This window comes from Myotis davidii, unplaced genomic scaffold (genome assembly GCF_000327345.1).
Source record: "Myotis davidii unplaced genomic scaffold, ASM32734v1 scaffold860, whole genome shotgun sequence".
Lineage (NCBI taxonomy): Eukaryota > Metazoa > Chordata > Mammalia > Chiroptera > Vespertilionidae > Myotis > Myotis davidii.
In genome coordinates this window covers 647,844-658,895 of record NW_006292442.1, presented here as the reverse complement: position 1 = coordinate 658,895, position 11,052 = coordinate 647,844, and the positions used below count along the sequence as shown (strand labels likewise).

The 11,052-nt window shown below is 39.6% G+C and overlaps 1 long non-coding RNA gene across 1 annotated transcript in view; it reads left to right on the top strand.

The window, feature by feature from the left end:
- Positions 1–9,865, top strand: part of LOC107183436 — an 11,941-nt gene extending 2,076 nt beyond the window's left edge. Inside the window, exons 2-3 of the long non-coding RNA XR_001514224.1 lie at positions 1,261–1,262; positions 9,637–9,865. This is a non-coding gene — a long non-coding RNA (uncharacterized LOC107183436). The remainder of the gene's footprint in view (positions 1–1,260; positions 1,263–9,636) is intronic.
- The last annotated feature ends 1,187 nt before the right edge of the window (positions 9,866–11,052 follow it).

The following is an 11,052-nucleotide window of genomic DNA, read 5'->3' as shown; positions in this document are numbered from 1 at the left end:
GGAGTGTCAGCAGCACTAAGGATGTCTTACTGCAGCTTAGGCCTGCTCCCCGCTGGCAAGTGGACATCTCCAGAGGGCTCCCGGGCTGCCAGAGGAATGTCTGACTGCCAGCTTAGGCCCAATCCCCCGGGGAGCGGGCCTAAGCCAGCAAGTGGACATCCCCTGAGGGGTCCCAGACTGCGAGAGGGCACAGGCCGGGCTTAGGGACCCCCTGAGTGCACAAATTTTTGTGCGCCAGGCCTCTAGTAACATATAAAGGAATCAAATTGCATAGGTAGTTTTCCAAATATTACTGTACTCCTAATTATCAGGATGCTTATATATATGTGTGTGTTTATGTGTATGTATTTTATGCTGAGCCACATGAAATTGCTTTTGGTCTGGGTAAAAAGTAGTCAAATATTGGCAGTTTCATATGGTTTAATCTAACATACTGCAGATGATTAAAATAATCCAAGTTTTGGATATTATTCATGGGTCATCCAAAAAGTCCTTATTTTTAGTGATTTAAATTTTTTTTTTTGCTAAGGTAAAAATTTAAATTGTATATAATATATGTGAGGAAGTCCTTAACTAGTGAATAACATAACCACCAGTATTAATTAGCTTTAATAAAAATATGGCATTGTTTTAATTGGAAAAAAACACAGTTTGTCCAGCTGTTGCTGGAGATATATTGAAAAATATGAAGAAAAAGTAGTGGTTCTTAGTCGGACAATAAAATTTGTTGGTATATTAAAAAATAAAGCATCATATTCCATGTTGGGTCAATGTATGATGTGAATAATCTACCCTATATGCTCTATGTCGAAGTAAGAAAGTTCCACTCCTTAAATTGTTTCAGCCAGGTTCCAACAAGTGCAAACATGTTCATCAAGAGAGAAATACATATTATTGAATGCAACAGAAATTGCTTAGTCCACTCTCCTGGTTTTGCTATCCAGCATTGATTCTGTCTTTTTTTATATAACAATACTCTGAATTTCCTTTACAAATTACCCTCTCCCTATCCCTCTCACCTTTTCAGCTATATGACTTACATGGTATTGATTCAATACACAGCTTCAGGTGGGCCCAGATTGGCCTAAGCCAATCAGTGTATGGCATTCACCTAATAAATCGGTCATGAGTAGGCACATGACGTGATTCAGACCAATCATAATGAACCTCAGCAGTTTTGCTGAGAATGCTGGGATGAAGACTTTCTCTTCTCCGTAGGGTTTAGTAGTACTCTGAGAATGCATGGTTTTATTACTGCAGCCGTTTTTGACACTTTGAGGAGAGATAGCCCAAGGACAAACCTTGAGGGCCAAGGAAGATAGAAATAGAGAAATGCATGACAACAGTGTTGGAACACTGACGGTATCTTGAATTTCTGGATCATATTGTGGTTAATGTTAGCCATATTTTAGAATCTCTGAACCAAGTAATACTCTATTTTATCAAGACAGTTTTATTTAGGTTTATTTCTCACTAAAAATTAAAAGCATTCTAACCAATATAGGTATTTAATTTGAGGTTTAAGGATATGCATAGGAAACATGTAATTCTCAACAGAAATGTTATTTGAGAGAAAACCAAGGAACTGTTCATATATGTCTATGATGCAGTTGTAAGAAGGAACACTTAAAGTGGCTGCTTGAACACATTTTCACTATCAGTAAAATATGGTTGAATAATTAAAACGTCTGTTCCATTAAACATTTTTCCTGAGTTTAAAAGTACACATTCCTATAAAAATATTAAAATAGACAAGCCTAGGGCAGAAAACAGAAGTCACCTATAACTCTACCACCGAGAGGAAAACAATCATTATTCTAGCATATTTGCTTCTATTCTTTCTATTCATCCTTATGAAGTAGAGATCACACTGTATATACAATTTTTATCCTGCTTTTTTTTATTTGACACCAAATAATAAGCATTTCTCACATCATTAACAACTCCTCATGAAGAATATTTTTTTCCCAAGGAAATTACACTTTATTTGAAGATGAGATAGAAATACATCTGAAACCGTGAATGGTGTAGTAAAAAGTATTGTGAAATGCAATAAATTTGATGACTATAATAAAATAATATGGTTGTAATTTTTAAGTTATCAATTTAAAATTTAGCTTTAGAAAATTAGGAATTTTGTCTTAGCAAAGGTGGAATTTACAGGCAAATAGAGTATAGATTAGGGGCAGGGAAAGGATTTAGGCAGTCTAGACCACGAGAATTACATTTAATGTATAGTGTGATGTACTTGGGGCATGAGCCATGTAGAAGGAACGAGAGCTGGGATGAAGAGTTAGTAAGGGTAGTTAGAAATAAGAATAGATATATAAAGTGTTCTGATTTTGGAGGATCTACCAAATCAGGCAAAGACTTTCTATTTTTGTAGAAAAATGAGGTGTATTTAAATACCTGGATAAATTAGGACTTTGTTTAAGGGTCATTAAAAAAATTATGTAGTTTTATGTCACATGTGATTTTAACTAAGAATTATTGTGTTGCCAAAACCGGTTTGGCTCAATGGATAGAGCGTCGGCCTGCGGACTGAGAGGTCCCGGGTTCGATTCCGGTCAAGGGCATGTGCCTGGGTTGCGGGCACATCCCCACTAGGGGGTGTGCAGGAGGCAGCTGATTGATGTTTCTCTCTCATCGATGTTTCTGACTTTCTGTCTCTCTCCCTTCCTCTCTGTGGAAAATCAATAAAATATATTTTTTTAAAAAAAGAATTATTGTGGAAGGAAGAAGCCAAATGACATGAATAAGATTCTTCTAAGAGGATACATTGTAAATCGTGGTGTTGCTTTTGCTAAAGAATTTGAAATCAAGCACTCTTGATGAATTATGGCACTTCCTTAAAATGGTATTTTGCTCCTATATACTGTACTTACATTATTTATTTTACTCACTGTAAACCTGGGATATCATTGTTATCTTTATTTTATAAAAGGAGAAACTAAGGCTCAGAGAAATTGCAGGGAAAGTAATTCAGCTCAAATTAGCTTAAGTTTGTTTACTATAAATATGGATATAAATATGATTATACATATAGTTTGCACCAGATTACTGACTCACACAACCAAATAATAGTGATATAGTTGGGATTTCAACACAGGTCTTTCCCCAACCAGTCCTATGTTCTTTGTTTTTTTAATTCCTATATTGATTTTCATTACACATGTTAAAAATTAAGATGAAATGCTTATGCTTTTAAAATTTTCTGAACAGTGTTTCTTGAAGAGGTAAAGTTATGCCATACATAGTGAGTCCAATGTCATTGCTTTTTACTATAAAACACAATTGATAAAATGCTAATGCTGGTGTAATCAAATAAATGCTTACATAGAAAGGTCTTCAAAAAGACATTAAAATGCCATTTAATGTCTTACAAATTCATATTTAAAATACATGTGATGCACTTTTTAAAACAGGCCTTTAACATTTTGAGCAGTTTTAGGTTCACAGCAAAATTGGGCAGAAAATACGGAGAGTTTCCATATACCCCCATCTCCTCGCATGTATTGCCTTCCCCAGTATTAACATCCCCCAACAGAGTGATATATTTGTTACAATCAGAGAACCTGTATTTACACATCATATTCATCCAAGCTCCATAGTTTACATTAGGTTCACTCTTGGTACTATATATTCTGTCAGTTTGGATAAATGTATAATGGCATATATCACCATTACAGTATCATACAGAATAGTTTTACTGCCTTAAAAATACTCTGTGCTCCACCCATTAATCCCTTCTTCAATCTAAGCCCTGGTAGCCACTGGTCTTTTTACTGTCCCCATAGATGTCATGTGGTTGCAATCATATATAATGTAGCCTTTTCAGATTAGCTTCTTCTACTTAGTGATATGCATTGAAGTTCCCTAACTCTTTTCATGACTTGATTGCTCATTTCTTTTTAATGCATAAGGATATTACATTGTCTGGCTTTACTATCATTTAATTATCTGTTCACACCCATATTGAAGAATATTTTGGTTGCCTCCAAGTTTTGGCAATTATGAATAAAGATGCTATAAACATTCATGTGCAGGTTTTTGTATGGGCATAAGTTTACAACTCATTAAGGTAAATACTGAAAAAGCGATTGCTGGATTGTATGGTAAGAGTGTATTTAGTTTTATAAGAAACTTCCAAAGTGACTGTACTATTAGCATTTCCACCAGCAATGAGTAAGAGTTCATGTTGTTCTACATCCTCGCCAGCATTTGGTGCTGTCAGAATTCTGAAATTTGGCCATTCTAATAGATTTGTAGTAGCACCCATTGTTGTTTATTGTACATTTCCCTGATGACATATGATGTGGAGCATCTTTTCATATATTTATTTGCCATCTGTATAGCTTCTTTGGGGAGGTATCTGTCAAAGTCTTTGGTCTACTTTTTAAATTGAGTTGTTTGTTTTTTATTGTTGAGCTTTAAAAGTTCTTTGTATATTTTGGAAAGCAGTCTTTTGTTAGATGTATCTTCTACAAGTAGTTTCTCCCAGTTTTTGGCTTGTCTTTGCATCCTCTTAACAGTGTCTTTCACAGTACAGAATTTTAAAATTTTAATGAATTCCAGCTCATCAATTCATTCTTTCATGGATTGAGCATTTGATGTTGTATCGAAAAAGTCATTGCCAACTTTAGAGTTTTTCCTATGTTATCTTATAGGAGTTTTATAGTTTTGTGTTTTACATTTAGGTCTATAATTCACTTTGAGTTAATTTTTATGTAGAGTGTAAGGGCTATCTAGAATCACTTTTTTTAAATATGGATGCCTAGTTTCCATGTTCTTTTTTACCACACCTTACTGCATTGCTAGTGTTAATGTTAGGCTGCTGGGTCTTTGACTATGGTAGCAAAGGAATCAGTCTTTTCATATCATTACTTCCCTTTTTGTGAATTCTAATTGTCTATTCATAGTTTGGGCAGTGGTCATATAGTCCAAGTATTTGTTTTAAGGAATTATATATGATAGTATAATTAATGTTTTCTACTGTCCTATGAGCCTTTGACTATCTGACATTGTTCCTTTACACATGAAAGACCATTAGTCTTAGCATATAATTCTTAGTTAACACCCTTGAAAATTATGTTGCTATTGCTTCATTTATTGCCTTTTGGAATATAGTATGTATCTGAGATGTTTAAATTTAGCTTAAATTTTGTAGCTTTAGAGATAATCTGTTTACTTTTCTCCATGGACACTTGTAGGCATTTTTCTTCGTCCCCCTAATACAAATTTGTTTTTGTCAGAATATGTCTAAATGCAGATCTCTTTTCATAGTTTTTTTTTAAAACCCAGAAACAATTCCTTCAATCGTGTCTTTGGTCATTGCTTGTAATATCTTCTTCAGTAACCTCCATAATTCTCAGGTTTCTTGTCTAATATCTGTTCTCTATATCTGTCATTTTTCTCTTGTCTTGTTTTCATGCTTGCCTGTAACATTTTACTTGTGGAGACTGACTTAGCATTTTCTGGGAGTTTGTCTGAAAATAGACTGAAAAATATTAACAATGTGAGGCTGGAGAGAAAAAGCATTCTGGTTACTTCCAAATGATATATGTATGTACTAGGTGCTCAGCCTTTGCTTTACTGAATCATAGTACAGACTGTGAGGAAAGGATAAAGTGTGCTTTGCTCCTTAATTTCAAGTAAGATATAGGTTTCCAGCAGTATGAGACAGATGGGCTAGTGTTTGTACTTCCTGTACTGTACAGGAATACCAGATGACCATATGAGCCAATTTTACTCATCCTCTTTGGTTCAAATTTGCAGGATTTTGTTAGTGTGCAGTTAATACTATAAAATAATAGTTTATTTAGTGGCCACATTTATTTTCATAGCTTCATAGACGATTATTGCCCTGTTGTTATGAAATCATGAAGTGTATTAAGTTTCACTTTGTAATATTTTAAAAAAGAAATTACATACTGTAAGTTCACAGATTTGGAATATGTGAAAGTCTCTGGACATATACCTTGAAAATATCAAGGCTTTACTGTATATGTGTTTATTTGAATCTATGTATTTTATACCTTTATGTGCAATAATAGTTAACATTTCTTGAATGTTTGCTATGAAAACTTTATAAGTACTTTATATATATATTGAACTAATTAAAACTCTCTGATAAAGGTACTATAATTATCCCCATTTTTACAGATAAGAAAAACAAGGCATATGGGGATGTTAAGTGACTTCCCTAAGGTCACACCACAGGAAATAATGTAGCCGGGATGGAAATCCAAATAATTGACTCCAGAGCCCCTGCACTAAACCACTAGGCAACTCTATCATATATATTCTATCTACCTCCTTATTTATCAGTTGAGAAATTTATCGGGGTATATGTGTGTGTAAAGTGAATCTGAAATGAATATCAAAAACAATGTCCTTTTCTAGATCTTATCTAGTTTCATTGGCTATATCCAGGTCTCTCTAGTTGCTGAGCCAATAGCTTTCCAAACCCCAGTTTTTTTGTAATCTTTGATTTATGCTCTGGATTTCACTTCTGATTCATCACTGCTTGTCCTTATACTGGTCACAAGCATGAAGATACCTCTGGACCTTGGAGTGAGAATATGTTTTTAGTTTCTTACTTATGGCTCTTGGATTTGTACTTGTCCTTGCTGTATGGATTGATTTTCAAATTGTGACTCTCAGATTTTCTATTCATTCGGAAAAGCACTAAATGCTTGTTTGTACAATAAATAACATTTGCCCTTGTTCCCTGTATAGTTGCCATTCCCTCATTTGACCCAGTATGTCAGCCTGAACTCTGGCCTACCTTTTAACCCTTTAATAATGCTAACCTGGAAGAGTTGATGTGGAGGTTAAATGATGGACTGTACAGGGTGAGGTAAAATTAGGGTTACAGGTGTTCATATGGAAAATAATACAATAATTAATAAATAATAATACAAGAATAAGCTGAGTTTTGTATACTCACAACTTTAAACCTACTTTTGTCCTACCCTGTATATGCAGAGTATGTAACATAATAATTGGTACCTCAGAAGGACTAAATTAGTGAGAATATATAGACAATTACTGGTGGGTTGAATTGTGCCCCCATAAAAGGTGTTGAAGCTCTAACCCGCAGTTCCTGTAGATATGATCTTGAAAATAGGGTCTTTGCAGATAATCAAGATGAGGTCATTAGACTTATGGTGTTGATCACATTGTAATGTATATGAATGTTGAATCACTATGTTATATACCTGAAACTAATACAATAGTGTATATCAACCATCCTAATATATAAAAATCCAGGGTCCATAACAACCAAATGGACGACTGGTCCATCCCCAGGCCCTCGGGCTCCATTGATCAGGGGATGGCTAGCGAGGGAACCAGGTTCCCTCAGGCTCCAATGAATCTGTGGCAGCTGCAACTGGATAGCAGGTGGAAGGCAGACTGCTTGGTCCCTCCCCCAGCCCGCAGGCTCCCATTGATCAGGGGATGGTTAACAGGGAACCAGAGTGAGTGGCCTAGGGATTGGGGAGCAGCTGAAAGGCAGGCCTCTTGGTACCTCCTCCTGGTCCTCAGGCTCCAATCAATTGGTGGTGGAGGCGTGGTGGAACTGGGGACTAGCTTCCTTAGTAGTCCTGTAGGTTCAATCTCCAAAGGGCAGGACAGGCACTAATGGACCAGCGCCTCCAGCACGATCCCGACAGAGAGTGCTGGCCTCCTGGAACTCGGCCTCGGGCACTGAGGCTGATTCCCTTCCTTTGGACTGGCTCCCTTAGTAGTCCTGCAGGTTGAATCCGAAGAGGACAGGCCAGGCACCAACGGACCAGCACTGTCGGCACAATCCTGATAGAGCTGCCAGCCTCCTCGAACTTGGCCTCGGGCACTGAGGCCACTTCCCCTCCCTAGACACTCCAGGAAGAAAGGATACCACCAGCAGCGCCAGGGGCGACCAGCAGTGACTGACTGCTCTCTCTGTGCTTCCTCCAGGTCACTTGAGCCTGCCCCCATCTGCCCCACTCCAGATGAAGTGTGATCAATGCACACAGAAGGAATGTAGTAAAAAAACAAAAACCGATGACCAAGAGAATGCTGCAGTCAATATCCGGAGTCTGGCTCAGGAGAATGTAGAGAAGGGAGAATTCCGTAAGTTGGCTGATGCCAAGATATTTCTGAGTGACTGCCTGGCATGTGACAGTTGTGTGACTGCAGATGAAGGAGTCCAAGTTTCTCAACAGAACACCAAGGATTCGTCCGTGTTCTGAACCTTAATAAGAAATGTGATACCTCACAGTACAAGGTGCTGGCAGTGTCCATGTGTCCATAGTCTCTGCTTTATTTTGCTGCTAAATTCAGCCTCAGTGTCACTGATGCATCCAGAAGGCTCTGCAGCTTCCTCAAAAGCCTTGGGGCACACTGTTTTTGACATGAAGATAGCTGCGGACTTCAGCATACTGGAGCGTCAGAAGGAATTTGTGTATTGGCACTGCCAGCACCGTGAGGAAGAGCCCCACCTACCCATGCTAACCTCTGCCTGCCCCAGCTGGGACCAATATGTAGAGCATGTGCTGGGTCACCCCATCACCCCCACCTCTGACTGGCCAAGTTTCCCCAGCAGATCATGGGCTCTCTGGTGAAAGGATTACTTCACCAGACGGCAGAACCTGTCCTCAAACAAGATTTTCCACGTCATTGTGGCCCTGTGTTACGACAAGAAACTGCAGGCCCTTTGAGAAGATGTTTCCACAGCTTTACATAGTTCCCAGGGTGCTGACTTCATGTTAACCTCAGTTGAAATTGTCCAGATAATGTTTTGTTATCCGCTACGCTTTACGATTTTGCTTCCAACACCGAGGCAAGCACAATGGACAGGCAATGATAGTCTAACTAGAAACCAAGCGACACTCCACCGACATGCACCGACGATCTTGAAAGTTAAATAATTCTTTGAAAGGTGACCTGAATGGAAGGGATTCATCTTTTTCTCACATGATTTAATTGGCTTTGTCAAAATTAATGCCTATTTTCTGATGTACCAGAGGTACTAGATAAATTGTCTGATTCAAGGATATTCAGAGTAACGGGCATATCTAATTTTTTCTTTAATGCTTCAAGATAAGAGGCCCAGGGCATCCTGCCAGGACATCAAGTGGTAAAGGTGCAGCAGACGCCCGGCCTGCAGGCCGCCTGAAGAGGGGTGTCAGACACGTGAAGGAAAGGCTTAGCATCTCTGTCATTGCTTTGGTTTTCAGAATTCCCTGCTCCCCATCTGTCGGCTCCCTCCCTCTGAGGGGCGCTGTTGTTGTCACATGGGTGCAACTGGAATATTGTATCTTGAGAGGATTGCCCCAATGTAAATATCATTTTACCCGATGTTGAAAAAATCCCAAAGAACAAGAATGGAGACAGACTACTGTCCTTTAGGCTTAAAACAAACAAACAAACCTGGAAGTGTCCTGCGAAGAGCTGAGACTTGTTTCTGTCCACACACCTCAGAGAGATTGGATGAGAAAATGGCTCGGTTTGGCCCTGACTTTACCCAGTTACATTACTCTTGAAGGTGTCTTTGCCACAATGTGAATAAATTGCCACCTTTTGGAATAGGGGCTCATACGAAAGCCTGCATTCCCAACTTTTCTTGAAACAGATCTACCTTGCTGAGATCAGGTCCTGTTGACCAGGTCCTGTCTCTGGGAATCAGAAGTCACTGGAGTGAAGGACCCCCCCATGCCCTTTTACATTCAGGAATTGAGCTGAACTCACTTTGGGGGAGGCCTGGCAAAGGTGACAGGTGTCACAGATGGAAGGATAGAGAATGGAGAGGCAGACACCCTGCTCGGTCCCTCCCTGGGTGGGGTCAGGCAGATGAAGGCCAGCCAGCCTGCCCCACAATTGGGTGAGATAGTATTCTCTGTGTCCACCTCTCACCCCGTGGGCCTGGCCAGCGAGCTCAGTGGTAAGGAGCAGTAAGCAGGCGGCGGTAAGGAGCGAGGGGTCCCAGATTGTGAGAGGGATTTCCAACTGTCGGCTTAGGCCCATTCCCTGTGGACATCCCCTGAGGGGTCCTGAAAATAAAAGCACAATATGCTAATTAGACTGGACATCATTCCTTACGAAGCCGGAGTCCGAGGGAAGCCAGCCCAGGCCCCAGGTTCCTGTGGGTGACCCGAGGAAAGCCAGCCCAGGTTCCAGGTGCCTGCTGGCAGCTGGAGGAGCAAAGTCCGGATCCAGGGTGCCAGAGGGAAGATGGTGCGAGCAGCCAGGGAAAGGAAGGCCTGCTCTTGCATGAATTCTCATGCATCAGGCCTCTAGTACTTTAATGAAATATATGAAAATATGAGGTCATTGCCCTAATCCAATATGACTGTGTCCATATAAAACAGAAACATTTGGAGATAGAGACAGGTATGCACACACAGTGAATGCTATGTAGCTATGAAGACAGATCAGGGTGATGCATCTATAAGCCAAGGAACAACAAATATCACTAACAAACCACCAGAAGTGAGGAGGCATATATGGAACAGATTTTCATGTGCAGCCTTAAAGGAACCAACCCTGCCAACACCTTGGTTGCAGACTTCTAGCCTCCAGAACTGGGAGACAATAAATTTCTGTTGTATAAGCCACACAGTTTGTGAGACTTGGTTATAGCAGTCCTTGAAAACTAATAGTTACCTAAACTTCTCTCATTCATGACTGGCTCTGAGACTCCTTTCAGTGGTTCTCCACCTTGGCTGTACATTAGAATCAGCTGGGAATCTTTTTAAAATCCTGATTTATGGCCTTCATCCTCTGGAAATTCTGTTTCTTTGTTACTAATGTTGTGGCCCCATCCCATAACAAAGAAACAGGATTTCCGGAGGATGAGGCCCAGAAATCAGGATTTTGAAAGATTCCTAGGTGTTCTAATGTGCAGCCAAGGTTGAGATCCACTGCCATAGATAGTAACACAAGATCATTGCAAAGATCTATGATTACCCTGGCTAGTGAGACTCAGCAGTTGAATGCAGACCCAGGGACCAAGAGGTCACCATTTCGATTCCTGGTCAGGGCCCATGCTTGGGTTTCAGGCTGGATCCC